General features: G+C 40.7%; 2 long non-coding RNA genes across 3 annotated transcripts in view; one reads left to right on the top strand and one right to left on the bottom strand.

Annotated features, from left to right (window-relative positions):
• The window catches only part of LOC129643211 (uncharacterized), a 314,944-nt gene extending 312,756 nt beyond the window's left edge, over positions 1-2,188 (bottom strand). For both annotated transcript variants that reach the window (XR_008710153.1, XR_008710154.1), the window contains exons 1-2: positions 1,067-2,188; positions 893-987 (exon numbers count right to left, since the gene is read on the bottom strand). This is a non-coding gene — a long non-coding RNA (uncharacterized LOC129643211). The remainder of the gene's footprint in view (positions 1-892; positions 988-1,066) is intronic.
• Positions 2,189-2,277: 89 nt separating this feature from the next.
• Positions 2,278-12,732, top strand: LOC129644651 (uncharacterized). Its single transcript, XR_008710909.1, has 5 exons — positions 2,278-2,377; positions 8,071-8,109; positions 10,677-10,837; positions 11,540-11,730; positions 11,946-12,732. It is a non-coding gene; the product is annotated as an uncharacterized LOC129644651 (long non-coding RNA).
• Positions 12,733-14,329: the final 1,597 nt, after the last annotated feature.

Raw genomic sequence — 14,329 nt, 5'->3', positions numbered from 1 at the left:
CTTAGAAATGGTAGTACAGTCTTTGCTTTACAGTAAACCTATTGTTCATATTCTAATGAATATATATATATATATATATATATATTTTTATCAGGGAGGGGTTTATTTTAGTCAAAGACTGATCCTTATAGGTTGGTCTCTCAAAAAAGAGCTTGATCACTCACAAAGCTCCTTGAAAAATGACCAAGGCCAAGATTAATAAGAACAATTTAATCCCAACCAACTACTGGTCACATCACGGGCGAGGTGTTGCGACCCCAACCAGGAAGTTGAGCATCCAAACCCTGCAACCAGTTCCCTGCCCGAGCCGCACAGGTGCAACCGCTATGCTGGAAACCAGGCCGGAGCTCAGCGTCAGGTCAACCCCAAGGTCCAGGCTGGCTCTGCAGGCCACGTGCCGATGTACCACACGTGGTACAACCAGGGAAAGGACTAGAAGACCCTCCTGCTCTGATGTCCCAAGACAGAACACAGAAGCACAGCTCAAGTCCACTCCCGGTCCCGCCCGCTCCTGCCTCACTCCCAGGAATCCGCCGGAGGATGTCGGGGTCCTGAGACCACCGCCCTGCCGCCCACGGCCCAGGTCCTCAGCGGGAGGAGGCCGAGGGCCAGCGGATGGTTGGGCAACATAGGCCTGATACCTGGGAACCACCTTCGGGGGCTGGGCCACACCGCCAGGACCGCGGGGCAGGACGCCGGGCCTCAAGCCTCCCTGAGGAGCCGAAAGACCTGAGGCCAGGGGCTCACTCCCCGTGCCCGGGGTCCTGCCACCTGGACTGGCCGAGCTGTGACCCAAAGGTCCATCTGTTCGGAGGTGACGAGAGGCTGGCCCTCAGAAGCGGCCCTTAACCCACCCCAGGGCAGCCGGGGGGTCGGACCGCGCAGGACTCACCTGAGAGGCGATGCTCCCGGGCGGAGGAGGCGACACTCCTGTTTAGAGCTGACACTCCTGGGCGGAGGAGACGCTCCTTTGTGGAGATGACAGTCCTGGGTGGAGGTGACGCTCATGAGCACGAAGTCTTGGGGGCACAGTGTCCCCCCACCCCCGGCAGTGAGCCTGCCTCACCTGCCTCAGACAGGAATGAGGATGCGAATGAGGAAAGCTTCACCGGTTCAGGTGACTTTCTAGAACTGTCCCAGGGCTATCCTGGGCCCTGTGGGTCGTCCCCGCTTAAGGAGCCATCGCCCTGAGGGAATGGTCGGTGTACCGCAGGCTGGACTCGCTGCGAAAGAGCGACCCTCAGAGACAGGTGCGGCTGGGAGACCCGCCCTGCGCTCAGTGCGCATGCGCCACCTCGCGAGCCGCCGGGGTGTGCAGGTGAGCAGGGGCCGATGGGAGACGGGCGTCCATGTTCTGCCTAAGAACACGTGTGATGAGCTCCATGTGGAGCACCTGGACGTGGGGAAGTCACGGACGGCTTTGAGCGGATAGTCTACCTGGCGATAGAGGAGGCTCAGAAAGAGAAGGGACTTAACAAAGTCGATATCCGAAAGTTCGGAAAGAAAAAGACCCGCTACTGCAGGACTGGACTCCGGGGAAAACTCTTTCTCTGACCTCTGCAGGTGGTCTGAGAAACAGGAGGCCGGGATGGGCACCTCTGGCCCTCCAGTGATCCTCTGCAGAGCACTGAAGGAAACAGCGACTGAGCAGAATCCGTAATGACATCTTTTCCAACTTGGAGAAGCCCTGACGTTTAAGCCTCTGCCCAGTCCTCCATCCTGTCTGACTCTCTGTTAGAAGGTTTCATGTTCTTGTCTCTTAACCTCTACTGGTTTTTAAACTATAAAGCTTTAAAAAGAAAACTAGATTTTCCCCAAATGCAAGGCCACCTAGGAATATGCACATCCACCCACTATTCTTTTGTCCATGAGGTTTGCAACCAAATGCTGCTCCAGCGGGTCTGGTTGTCCACATCATCCAGTGGAATATTCTTGGGAATAATGATATATTTACACACACAGGGGAAAAAAAAAAATCAGAGGAGAAAACGTGATTTGTAAAGAGAAATGAAAAGTAGGTGTCAATTTGTTTGCAAAGTGGAATTCATCAAGAGTAAAGCTCTTTTGGACCTGGGTCCTGAGATTCCTTAATCAGTAGAAATTAGTAAAAGGCCAACAAATTCAAGCAGGACTTTATTGGGACTCGCATTTCAGCATGAGAGGCAGAACAAGAAACAGGTGCTCATGCTCACTCTGTGAGGAAGGCAGGCTGGTGCCTTAAATACGGTGAGGGTAGGGGTGGACTCGGAGAAGGAAATGGCAACCCACTCCAGTGTTCTTGCCTGGAGAATCCCAGAGACGGGGGAGCCTGGTGGGCTGCCGTCTATGGGATCGCACAGAGTCAGACACGACTGAAGTGACTTAGCAGCAGCAGCAGGTGTGGACTGGTGGGTCAGGAGGAAGGAGTGGCTTAGGTGGTCTGCCCACCCCTTCCAGGGTGCTGTGCATGGTGTTCATGCCAAGTACCCTGCTTTTACTCTTGGCACCTAGAAGCAGCAGTTGGGTTTTGGCCTTTTTGTATTTAATTGTTCATAATTTGTCCCAGCTGCACTTGCATGCAGTTAATTTTAGCCCTGTAGTTTCTTTGTATTCTGCTGCTTGAGGAGACCTTTGTCCAAGTGCAGGTATGACAATGAAGGGTCCAAGTCCTAGCCCACATTAAACGTAGCTCCATCAGCCTGTCTGTCTATGGGGCTTCCCTGGTGGTACAGATGGTAAAGGATCTGCCTGCAATGCAGAAGACCTGGGTTCAATCCCTTGGTCAGGAAGATCCCCTGGAGAAGGAAATGGCCATCCACTCTGGATTCTTGCCTGAAAATACCATGGACAGAGGAGCTGGGCAGGCTACAGGGGTCGCAAAGATTCAGACAAGACCTAGCCCAAGTGAAGGGTACTCCATCAGCCTGGCTATCTATAGATACTGAATATAGCTCAGGACTATAGGAGAACCAAGAATTGATCACTTTGAAACCAGAAAGGGCGCAGACATTAATAGAAGCAAATGATATAATAATTCATGATTTATAACCTATATTAGTCACTGATGTAAATTCATATAAACATTGTATATTGATAGCAAGTAGGTGGTACTCAAACTGCACAGATGAGGTAGTGGCAAAGAATATCCCTGCCAATGCAGGCTACACAAGTGCCACAGGTTAAATTGCTGAGTCAGGAAGTTCCCCTGGAAAAGGAACTGGCAACCCACTCCAGTATTCTTCTCTGAAGAATTCCATGGACAGAGGAGCCCAGTCCATGGGGTCGCAGAATCGGACATGAATGAACATGTAAGGATACATGACAATAATATAAATTATATTTTAGGTGAAATAGTAGTTTGCTAATATCTCAAACTGGGAGACCTGTGATTGTTTTGAAAGTGAAAGTCTCTCAGTTGTGTCTGACTCTTTGTGACCCCATGGACTACACAGTCCATGGAATTCTCCAGGCCAGAATACTGGAGTGGGCATCCTTTCCCTTCTCCAGGGAATCTTCCCAACCCAGGGATCGAACCCAGGTCTTCTGCATTGTAGGCAGATTCTTTACCAGCTAAGTCACAAGGAAAGCCCAAAAATACCAGAGTGAGTAGCCTATCACTTCTCCAGTGGATCTTCCCAACCTCGGAACCAAACCAGGGTCTCCTGCATTGTAGGTGGATTCTTTACCAACTGAGCTATCAGGGAAGCCATGATTGATTTAAACGTCTATTTTTCTGAGATTTGCCTTCCTATGTTTTAGTTTGAATTAAATTTCTTTCTTTAGAAATAGAAGTGTAACATCTGCTTAATTCATCTAAATACTGCTCAGATAGCATTGGCCATCACTAATGTTAATTTTTAAGAGGAAATAGTTTATCATTCTTCTGTTCAAGTTGTTTTTGTTGTGTATATATGACAATATATTGATCAATATCATTATCCTTTCATGGAAATTTTAATAAACTTTAGATAAATGAGTAGCTTCAAAAACGTTTTAATCCCCCATTTATTCCCTTTAAGACTGTGTATAATTTTGTAACTGGCACTTGACAAGGCAATGAGTCTTCCTTCCAGCCTGCTGTTAAAATATTACTTTTGCATGAAATTCCCATTGAAATGATATGTCAAGAAATATGTTTATAAATTCCTTTTTTTGTGATGGAAAAATTGCATAATTTCAAAATATTTAGCTACACAGAAGATGAGAAATTAATTTTTAAAGAATCTACATTATATTGAGAAATCAGTATATCAATGTGGTACAGGATGCTTGCAAGTTTTTATTATAATTGTAGTAAAATCAGATTATATACTATAAGGGCTGTGTGAGTGTGTCTGTTGGGTTTTTTTTTTTTCATTGTTGCTTCTCAGACATGCTTTTGGCAAACAAAAAATGCTGTTATGCATGATTCTCATTGACCTGGTTGTCTCCTGGATGTTTTGTGGTGAAGACATTGCTATGACAGGAGTGAAAAGTTGAGAATCTCCTAATTATAACAGAACTGGTTTTAATAAGAAAAAAATTAAATAACCTGAACTAGCTTGGGAGTAGAAAAATGATATCTAACTTTTTTCAGGGGACAGAAAAGAAGCTAATTTTCTTGTATGAAAGGACATTAGTTGATTCATTCTGCCTCTGTCTGCATGTAGGTAATTTGTGTATGATCCATTGGTTCTAGAGATCCCAACAAACTTGACAAGGTAACTAGGAGGGTGCTGGTACAAAAAAGGAAGGAAGTAGAGTAATTGAATGCAATGCTCTTCATGGTGGTCTGAGGATCACCTGAATCATTCCTATCCATGCTTGTGTGTTAAGTCGCTTCAGTCATGCCTGACTTTTTGCAACCCTATGGACTGTAGCCTGCCAGGCTCTTCTGTCTATCAGATTCTCAAGGGAAGAAAAATAGAGTGGGTTTCCATTTTTTCCTCCAGGGGATCTTCCTGACCCAAATATCAAACCCGCATCTCTTATGCCTCCTGTATCAGCAGGCAGGTTCTTTACCATCTGGGAAGCCTATTCCTACCCAAGACCCTTTATTAAAAATGCAAAATCTTGTCCTCAACACAGAGCTACAGAATGAGTAATTTTCTAGGTTAGGATCCATCAAATATTCACTCCTTGATTCTTGTGCATTCTATTCTTCTTTGAGATTTGATGATGAGCTTTGGTCCTTCCTTATCCAAAGGGTGCTTCTTAGATTCGTACAATAATTACATCAATGACTTTATGTAATATGACCATACTTTAATCTTTTAATATAATTATATGGAGAAAAAACATTGCTGGTTCTCTTGGTTCAAGAAAAAATAATACTAACAGCTATGAAATCTTATTTTGAATGTCAGGCACTGCCTAATGAGTTTATCTGTATGAACTAAATTAACCTTCAAAACTACTGTGATCAACTCCCTATTTCTCAAATGAGGAAAGTGAGGCACCTGAATAGTAAGAAACTTGCTCAAGGTTATAAAAAAAAAAGCAGGTGTGAGAGCTATGCTTTAAACGGAGGCACTCATTCTCTAGACTGTAACCCTAAGTACCACACTTTGGTATAAAATGAGGGTTAATCATTCAGTCGTGTCCAACTCTTTGCAACCACATGGACTGTAGCCTTCCAGGCTCCTCTGTTCATGGAATTCTCCAGGCTAGAATGCTGGAGTGGGCTGCTATTCCCTTCTCCAGGGTATCTTCCCTACCCAGGGATCAAATCCAGGTCTCCAGCATTTGCAGGCACATTCTTTTCCATCTGAGCCACCAGGGAAGCCCACAGTATGATATATGAAAAAGTAAGTACAGTACTTATGCTGCTAAGTCACTTCAGTCGTGTCTGACTCTGTGTGACCCCATAGACAGCAGCCCACCAGGCTCCCCCGTCCCTCGGATTCTCCAGGCAAGAACGCTGGAGTGGGTTGCCATTTCCTTCTCCAATGCATGAAAGTGAAAAGTGAAAGTGAAGTCGTTCAGTTGTATCCAACTCGTAGCGACCCCATGGACTGCAGCCTACCAGGCTCCTCCATCCATGGGATTTTCCAGGCGGGAGTACTGTAGTGGGGTGCCATTGCCTTCTCCAATAATACTTATACTGGGGATCTAAGAATGCAGTTTATAGATGTAAAGGCAAGCTAGTTTGTCTGCAACTTCAAGAAGCTCACCTCCCTTGGAGCCCATCCACAGACCAAGTTCACTGATTGAAGCTTATACATGGGTGTCCTTAGAAGCCAAGTACCTGTTTTGGTATAGGCTTTATTACACATAAAAGTTTCCTTGCTTCTTTCTTACTGAATTTCAGATTTGGAGTTCTATTTACCTATTGGAATGAATAGGACCTCTTGAAGTTGCAGGCAAACTAGGCTTGGCTTTGCATATGTACACTTCTGTGGGGAGAAGAACCATAACTTGCATTTAAGACTCAGAAGGTTTTGTGACCAGATAAATCCTATAAACTGCATTCTTAGACCCTCAGTATAAGTACTATACTTATTTTTTCATATACCATAATTTGGGCTTCCCCAGTGGCTCAGATGGTAAAGGATGTGCCTGCAAATGCTGGAGACTTGGGTTCGATCCCTGGGTCTGGACAACCCCTGAAGGGGGAAATGACAACCCACTCCAGTATTCTAGCCTGGAGAATTCCATGGACAGAGGAGCCTGTTGGGCTACAGTCCATGGGGTCACAAAGAGTCAGACACAACTAAGTGACTAACTCTCACTTTCATTTGTTCCAAACTGATACAGTAACATAATTCAGAGAATTTATAAAATTCCTAAAAATATTCTCTCTATGGAGTGGAAAGAATCAACTAGATGTAAAACAGAGACAAGGGAATTTTTCTTTTCCAAAGTCAGCAAACTGAAGGAAGTCTAGACCCACCCTCTTGCTCAGGCCTGTCTAAGTTCTGCCGCTCTTGCCTTCCCTCTCCATCACTCTCACTGGCATGGCCACTGTCTTCGCTCAGCTCTCCATTTCCTCCTTCCTGGACACTTGCCCAGACATCAGCTCTTTTCTTTGGCAACAAACTCTCCTACTCATAGTTCCACTATCTTCCTGGTGAGCTTTTTAAAATGATCAAAGCCCACTCCCTGCTTCTGGTTTTTGGAAAGGACTTGCCTACAGTTCTTTGAGTAGAAAACATACCAGCGCCAGGCCAGCTCTGCTGCTCGGTGACTGTGTGGCCTCAGACAAGTTCCTTAACCTCTCTGGGTATGGGTCTACTCAGATTCAAACAGGATATAATTATAGTACTTTCCCTGTACAGTTGTCAAGAGGGTTAAACAATATTTTAAAGTGCTCAAAGCAGTGCCTAGTGTCTAGAAAGCACGTGATCATGTTAGCTCCTTCATAGAGCACATGCAGTCCAGAAATAAATGGTCATACAGGACAAGGAACCAAGAGTACCGGAACCGAATAGGCTGCTGAAGCATTGAGAAACACAGTATTTACAAAAATAATCTGAGAAAAACATGCCAACATATTTTATAAATCCACTAAGGGACTCTATAGAAAAATAGGGTTATCCTTATACTTGAAACTAAACTCAGCATTAAAAAGACCACTTCTGATCCCTGGGGAAAAAGCAGAGTGATGCTATTTATTTCTGCATTAATCTCAGAATAAATACAATATCAAGGGCATATTTGTTAAAAACAAAAACAAACAAACAAAAATTTTAAGAAACTATTTAATAACTTAGAACATATATTTAAATATATTGAGCACGGGATTCTCCAGGCAAGAATATTGGAGTGCGTTGTCATACCCTCCTTCAGGGTCTTCCCAATCCAGGGATCAAACCCGCATCTCTAAAGTCTCCTGCGTTGGCAGATGGGCTCTTTATCACTAGTGCCACCTGGGAAGCCATATTGACCAGAGTTTACTTTTATAAATATGTGATATTTAAAGCAATGGAAAATAGGGAACATCCTGACAATAATGATAATTGTTAATATTATGTAGATAAAACAAATTTTGATGTTTCTGTAAGTTCCAAAACAACTTTAATTCAGTGCTTTGAAAGTCAATAGATATGATATTGTTAAAATTTAAACTTCCAATATCCAAGTTCCTTAAAAACTATGACTTTCCTTCTACAGATGGAGTTTACTTCAGGCAAGAACTTTCAGTGATGGAAGGTTGGTAACATGTTTCTCTGCTGTTTTGGGGTGCCCCTCTTCTACCTCCCCATTCTTAGTAACATGTTTTTTCATCTTTTTTTCTCTTGAAAAAAATGAAAAGAGAAGAGTTAAACAGAGCAATTATTATACTGACTTTGTGTTCTCTGAGCTGGGAACATCTGATTGCAATGTACCATAATGAGGGCCTTTTTCATTCGCAGTGTAAATGAGAAATTTTTTAGAGATGTAAAATTGATTTTTAGAAATGTCTTGAAAATTTGCATCTTCGTCTGGACTTTTTTACCTGCTGTATCTCTGCTTCAGTGAAAGCTTTAATATTTAAATCATATGACATCCTGGTTATTTTTCACATCTTCTGCCTTATCAATATAAGCTTAATCTTATTTTGAATTTTATCCATGTTCTAAATTTCCTAATTTTTTTTTTTAAGTTGTGACATGTGAGCTCTTAGTTGCAGAATGTGGGATTTAGTCCCCGATAAGGAATCAAACCTGGGTCCCCTGCACTGGGAACATAGAGTGTTAGCCACTGGACCACCAAAGAAGTCCAAAATGTCCTAAATTTTATAAGTACTTATTTTTAAGGAAAATAGAAGCATAACTGTTTTCCTTATGTAGACATATGTAAGCAGTAGTGAATGGCAAAATCATCTCTTTGCCCACTACCTCTCAACTGAGAACAAAGGTCTAATTTTTTTTTTAATCTAATTTCCAGAGGGGAGATATTACTTGGTCTTACAGATCAAATTTATTTATTTGGGCAATATATTCAAGGGAAGAATATAGAAAAAGATGAACATCTAATATATACATGTTTTATAAATTAATTCCTAATTAATATACTTATTTTGCATATTCTGGAAATAAGTCACATATGAATCTACCTTCTCCCATTTACTTGGACCAATGTATCTTTGCTGTCAAGATTTCCTGGTGGTAGCATGAATGTATTGGGTAGGGCTGCTCTTGCAGTATGATACATTCTTAGACTCACATTTCAAAATCCCAGGGATTTCACAGAGAACAGAAGCCTGGAGACTGTATTCGTTTAAAACTTTTCAGTTCTTATTATTTAAGAAATGTAACCCATACCGTTTGACTGTTTCTTAAAATCTCTGCTTGAATCACAATCTAAAAAAAAATGTCTGCTCGAATCACAATCAAAAAAAGTAAGTGTAACTTAGCTTTTCTCTGCATTCTTGGTTGCATATGCCTTTCTTTTAGATCTGACTCAGTTGTATGACTGATGACAGCAGAATCTAGGTAATATTGTATTTTATGGTTATGCGTTCATTTGGGAGTAGAAGTAGCAATAATGATGTGTTATGTGCCTTATGCCAGCAGTTTCAATAACATAATATATGCAAATATTTCCATAACTATTTTAAAATATATTTTTAGGTTATTCAGTATGTATGCTTTAATTCAACTACCATCCCCTTCCAAGCATCATTTCTAGGTTTCTTCCCTGGGAATAACATGTTTTTAAAGAAAAATATAAATATCATAAAAAGAGAGATCTCTTTAAGGATGTTAAAATAGAATATCTTATACTGTGCTAATTTCTATATTTTAATACTATTTGCTCTTATATTTCCCTTTAATTGATTTCAGAAAATGGTTAGACTTTAATATATAAATATAAAGCAAAATCTAATAAGCAAAGTTTTGTATGTATCATTTTACATATACCATCAAAAAGGAAAAATCTTGTCAATTAGATTTTGACATACTAGCCTTTTTAAGACAACTTAATTCAGAAGCGTTAGTTATATGAAAGCGTGCAATTGATAAATTGATAGAATATTGTATTCTTTAACAACTATTAACTAAAGATATTTCCCAGATCATTTTCATGAGTTTTCATATTGAAAAAGTTAGCTTTTCTCAATAATATAAAATCTAGTTAAAAACCATGGGAAATAATCACACATATAGCCTATTAAGTCATTAAATTATTAATTGTATGTTATTCAGAAATAATGCTACTCAAAAGTTAGATATGATATGATATTTTATAAATTATTAAACTCCCATTCTTTAGTAAATGTTTCAAACTAGAGAATGTTACAGAAAGTCACTATCATAAATTAAGTTAAACAGTAATTGAGTTTATATCAACCATGCTCTGTTAAGGCATCAATAACATTTGGCCTGAATAGAGAAAGACGAACTGCTAAATATCTCCTCGGCTTCTCTAATTCAGAAGGACATGTCTGGTCTCACCTCTTAACACTTCTTTTTCTTTTTCCACTGATAGTGAAAATTTTAAGGACATTTAGAGCAAGGAGTCACAATTTATGTTAAATCATTCCTGTCTCATTTGCCATAAGAATTTGTTCTGTTGCCTCTCATGTGTTTGTGTAGCTAAGTCGCTTCAGGCCTGTCCGACTCTTTGCGACCCTATGAACTGTAGACTGTTAGGCTCCTCTGTTCATGGCATTACCTCTGATGGTTGCTCTGAATACATACAATCTAACAGTAACATAGAAGTTCTAGACTATGGAAAAGACTATTAGTAAGGATTTCCAAGTTTAATGATATCTTTTCTTTTTTTCCTTCTAGAAAATTAAAACAGTAAAACTTGGACCTTCCTCAGGACATGCTTGAAAAACAAAGGAAATTTACACTCATCTATATCAATTTGAGAATCTTCAATGCTACAATCAAATATTCTAAGTGGGAAAATATTATAAAGTCATTCAAGAAAATCACTGCTAGAGCAGGTAAACAAAACAGCCTATCCTCAAGAGCTTACATTGTAGTGAATTGCAAAAAAAAAAAAGAAATACAAAATCAATTAACAATAAAAATATAATATGCTAGGTGATGATAAATTCCATGTGGAAGGATAAATAGGTAAATAAGATGGAAAGAAACAGCAACACCAAAAACAATTTAGAAATTGCTTCTCAAAAAATGCAATGTTATACAATGAGGAGTATTTTTATCTATGAATCTGGCAAAACAGTGTAAAGTATTGAATACATGCCATTGCTAAAAAGAATGAGGAAAACATAAATTGACATGCAAATACATCAAATGTATTTTAAGTAAAAATAGAAAAACATGTAAATGTGAAAAGATAGCTCACAAAATAGGAGAACATGTTTGTAAACTGTGTATCTGGTAAGCACTTACTATCTGGAAACATACAAAGAACATATACTACTCAATAAAAAGACAAGTAACCATGACTCAGTTAAAATGGGGAAATGATTGCATATGTATTTCTTATTTAAAAAAAAAAAAAGAATCATCTCTGCCTAAGAGGAGACAAAAAGACTAAAGGGGCTGATGTTGGAGAAATACCCTCCACCCACTTCGTGCAAGACTCGAGTAGTGTCTTTTCCCCCAGGAACAGGTCTTTGCTAACAGAGAGGCTCTGGGAATAGCCACAATGATTCCCTTCTCTTTTCATTTTCCAGAGGCATGAGGCTATCTTCACCATGAGAAACTGGTAGGACTCCTGAAGGTAAAACCCTTGTAAGTGTGGGGACCTTCAGGACTGCATTTCCCAGAGATGACTCTTGTTAGATCACAGAAAGCCTTCGGCATTTGACCAAATTACTATTGGAGTGTTCTCAGCAGACTGTAGCTCTAGCAACTACTATTCCAGGTAAGCAGATCTTGGTTATAATTCTCTGGACTTTTCCTGACTCCCTTCAGATCTCAAGGTTATGCTTTTCCCTGTAAGTTCAGTTCTCCAAGGGGTATAAGAAAAGTCATTTACTTTTCAGTTTGTCCAGATTTTTCTTATTGCAAAGATGGGTGTGATGACTTCCAAGATCTTTACACATCAGAATCGAAATCAATTGTTGATGGGCTTTCCAGGTGGCACTAGTGGTAAAGAACCTGCCTGTCAATGCAGGAGACGTAAGAGACTCGGGTTCGATCCCTGATTCAGGAAGATCCCCTGAAGGAGGAAACAGCAACCCACTCCAGTATTCTTGCCTAGAGAATCCCATGGGCAGAGGAACCTGGCGGGCTACAGTCCATGGAATCACAAAGAGTCAGACATGACTGAAGTGAATGAGCATGTACATCCTTAGATTTGGATTTTTGGTGGTAAAGATTTACTTTTTATCACTTTTTATCGCTTTTACTTTTTATCACTTGTCTATACACAACATACATCAGAGGCTGATTATTTTCTGTCAGTTTTTGAGCACATGCAAAAGAAATATATTTTTGTATAATCAGGTAATAACATTGTTTTACATCTAATGTCATTATGGAATAGTGTGATTTGACTGACAAATACTGACAGCAAACTTTCAATATTTTGACTGTGTATGTCAATAACTGTTGGGCTTCCTTTGTGGCTCAGCTAGTAAAAAATCCTCCTGCAATGCAGGAGACCTGAAGACCTGGGTTTGATCCCTGGGTTGGGAAGATCCTCCTGGAGAAGGGAAAGGCTACCCACTCCAGTATTCTGGCCTGGAGAATTCCATGGACTATATAGTCCATGGGGTAACAAAGAGTCATGCATGACTGAGCGAATTCACTGTCAATAACCAAGGATGTTTATAAAACCTCTTCATAGCATTGATTTCTCTTAGGCACTAGGACAAAATAACTCTCAATTTTTAACTATTGTATTGGCCCATTTGAAACTTTTATGTGTAATTGCATAAAATGGATTTTCTATATTAAGTTTCTAGCAAATATAAGGGAGAAGACAATGGCAACCCACTCCAGTACTCTTGCCTGGAAAATCCCATGGACGGAGGAGCCTGGTAGGATGCAGTACATGGGGTCGCTAAGAGTCAGACACGACTGAACGACTTCACTTTCACTTTTCACTTTCATTCATTGGAGAAGGAAATGGCAACCCACTCCAGTGTTCTTGCCTGGAGAATCCCAGGGACAGGGGAGCCTGGTGGCCTGCCATCTATGGGGTCACACAGAGTTGGACACGACTGAAGCAACTTACCAGCAGCAGCAGCAGCAAATATAAATACAATTACTATTTATATATGTTCATTATATGAAGTTATGGCATTAATCTCAAGAATTTTATGTTCAATTCAGTCGCTCAGTCATGTCTGACTCTTTGTGACCCCATGGACTGCAGCACGCCAGGCCTCCCTGTCCATCACCAACTTCTGAAGCTTACTCAAACTCAAGTCCATTGAGTCAGTGATGCCATCCAACCATCTGGTGTCCCCTTCTCATTCTGCCTTCAATCTTTCCCAACATCAGGGTCTTTTCCAATGAGTAAATTCTTCACATGAGGTGGCCAATGTATTGGAGTTTCAGCTTCAACATCAGTGCTTCCAATGAATATTCAGGACTGATTTCCTTTAGGATGGACTTGCTGGATCTCCTTGCTGTCCAAGGGACTCTCAAGAGTCTTCTCCAACACCACAATTCAAAAGCATCAATTCTTTGGCATTCAGCTTTCTTTATAGTTAAACTCTCAAATCCATACATGACTACTGGAAAACCCATAGCCTTGACTAGACAGACCTTTGTTGGCAAAGTAATGTCTCTGCTTTTTAATATGCTGTCTAGTTTGTTCATAATTTTTCTTCAAAGGAGTAAGTGCCTTTTAATTTCATGGCTGCAGTCACCATCTGCAATAATTTTGGAGCCCCAAGAAATAAAGTCTGTCACTGTTTCCCTGTATCCCCATCTATTTGCCATGAAGTGATGAAACCAGATGCCATGATCTTAGTTTTCTGAATGTTGAGCTTTAAGCCAACTTTTTCACTCTCCTCTTTCACTTTTATCAAGAGGCTCTTTAGTTCTTCACATTCCTCCATGAGGGTGGTGTCATCTGCATATCTGAGGTTATTAATATTTTTCCTGGAAATCTTGATTTCAGCTTGTGCTTCATCCAGCCCAGCATTTCTCATGATGTACTCTGATATAAATTAAACACTCAGGGTGACAATATACAGCCTTGACGTACTCATTTTCCTATTTGGAACCAGTCTGTTGTTCTATGTCCAGTTCTAACTGTTGCTTCCTGACCTCCATACAGATTTCTCAAAAAGCAGGTCAGGTGGTCTGGTATTCCATCTCTTTAAGAATTTTCCACAGTTTTTTGTTGGTCCATACAGTCAAAGACTTGGCATAATCATTAAAGCAGAAATAGATGTTTTTCTGGAACTCTCTTCTTTTTTCAATAATCCAACAGATATTGGCAATTTGATCTTTGGTTCCTCTGCTTTTTCTAAAACCATCTTGAACATCTGGAAGTTCACGGTTCA

This window comes from Bubalus kerabau, chromosome 2 (genome assembly GCF_029407905.1).
Source record: "Bubalus kerabau isolate K-KA32 ecotype Philippines breed swamp buffalo chromosome 2, PCC_UOA_SB_1v2, whole genome shotgun sequence".
Classification (NCBI taxonomy): domain Eukaryota; kingdom Metazoa; phylum Chordata; class Mammalia; order Artiodactyla; family Bovidae; genus Bubalus; species Bubalus kerabau.
This window is presented reverse-complemented; position numbering and strand designations above follow the sequence as displayed.